The sequence below is a fragment of the Bactrocera tryoni genome, chromosome 2 (assembly GCF_016617805.1).
Source record: "Bactrocera tryoni isolate S06 chromosome 2, CSIRO_BtryS06_freeze2, whole genome shotgun sequence".
Classification (NCBI taxonomy): Eukaryota; Metazoa; Arthropoda; class Insecta; order Diptera; family Tephritidae; genus Bactrocera; species Bactrocera tryoni.
This window is the reverse complement of record NC_052500.1, coordinates 26,676,189-26,678,035: the sequence shown is the minus strand read 5'-3', so window position 1 is coordinate 26,678,035 and position 1,847 is coordinate 26,676,189. Positions and strand designations below refer to the sequence as shown.

The window sequence follows — 1,847 nt, the reverse complement described above, 5'->3', positions numbered from 1 at the left end:
CGTAAATGAGAACTCACTCAGAATTACATATCTTATACACTTTAGTTGCTTTAAAGTTTAAAATGAATTGTAATATTAATCAAGCGATCAAGCCTCAGTAAATAACTTCAAATCATCTCTATTTACTTATGTTTAGAATTAAAATGTAAATAACCTTTAGACAGTCTTTAGACATCTTTATTGTTCTTATGGTAGAGAAGTTTTAGTCCGACACTTTGAAGCCGAAATGATAGTAGTTCCGGGCTTGAGAAATATTGCAGTCGTAGTGTCCACAATGATGTTCAGAAAAGACTCCAAATGTGCAAGAAATCGCTCTCCCTCTCCACCTCTTTCTCTTCTTCATTTACTACTTATGTAGGAAATTAAAAAACACTTCATCCGCAGCGCTCTCTACCAAAACGAAGAAGATACTTTTATAATTTTGGAAGATGATTACTATAATATTTGAAATAATTTTGCTACTCTAACTTCAAGTTTGTAAATCGAAAGAGTTCTGTAAACTAATAAAACGCTGAAACAAAAATAAATTCGACTGGAGATGCCGGGGATTGAACCCGGGGCCTTTCACATGCAAAGCGAACGCTCTACCACTGAGCTACATCCCCTCACAACTATACATCGCCGAGTAACTGTAGCGACATGCTGTCAGATAAGCCCTTATCAAATTAACAATGTTGTTGTAAGTAAACTCAAAAAGGCAATAGATTATGTAATGCAATGTTTGCAATGTGAACGAACTGTATTGAAATTCACGACTCGTTTTCCCACCCATTTAGCACATTTTACGTTTTTTGCATTTAAAGCACAATTAATTGATTCGAATGCGATGACAAATTGTCACCAATATTCTCTGACAGTCGCCATTAGTGCTTGTAGTGTCATTACGTTTTCAACACACTAACGGTTTTACTTTCGACGTGTTTTAAATGCGAAAAATATTTTGAAAATCAAATGCATTAAATTAAATTATCTCATTAATAAGGCAGATGAAAGACAATGCGAGATTGCCATGAAAGTATGTGAATGAAATTTTAATATAAATACATACATACATACATACGTACATAGATACTTACATATGTATGTGTGGGAGTACATAGTGCAGAGTGAGTAATGGTGCAATTCTTCCACCAATAAGATTTAACATAATAAATTGCTGATAAAAACGTTTACGAAATTAACAGTTACGTCTCATTGAAATCTGATGAAATTAATTAAATTACAATTGAGATAATGAAATTTTGAAAAATTGGATTCCGAAAAATAAATGACTTTATCATAACTTAAACAGTTGTGAGTCGAACGAAAAATTGTGTTGTCTCATAAACAATATGCAGAATTCCTTGACTGTTTGGATATGCTAGTGAATGTGTTATATACCAGTTATCTGTTAGATCGTTTACCAAAATTTAACTGCTTCTTTTGCCGGTTGCCAAATTGCAAAGGAACAGAAATCTTCCGCAAAGATGTTGTCATCATCCATGCCTCTACCATATAGCAGAACAAGAATAATGAGTGACTTAGAGAGTTTTATTTTTGTTCGTCGAGAGAGGACTTTACTTCTCAATCGCCAACTCAACTTGAAGTGGCACCTGTTGGCAAAAGTTATTCTCCGTTGGATTTCGAGGCTGACGTTGCTGTTAATACTGATTCCAAGATAGACGAAATTATCTACGACTTCGACGTTATGACTGTCAACATTGGCAACAGGAGATATTAAGTTTTACCCTCGTCAACGACCAGTCCCATTTGGTTCGCAGAACTAACAACACGGTTGTTATGGCAAATGATATCGATGTTATCGGCGAAACGATTGTACTTTCTCTATTCATTTCGGTAAATCTAAT

General features: G+C 34.5%; 1 non-coding gene across 1 annotated transcript; it reads right to left on the bottom strand.

Annotated features, from left to right (window-relative positions):
• Window positions 1–533: 533 nt before the first annotated feature.
• Trnaa-ugc lies at window positions 534–605 on the bottom strand. The gene has a single exon. It is a non-coding gene; the product is annotated as a tRNA-Ala (tRNA).
• Between the last annotated feature and the right edge of the window lie 1,242 nt (window positions 606–1,847).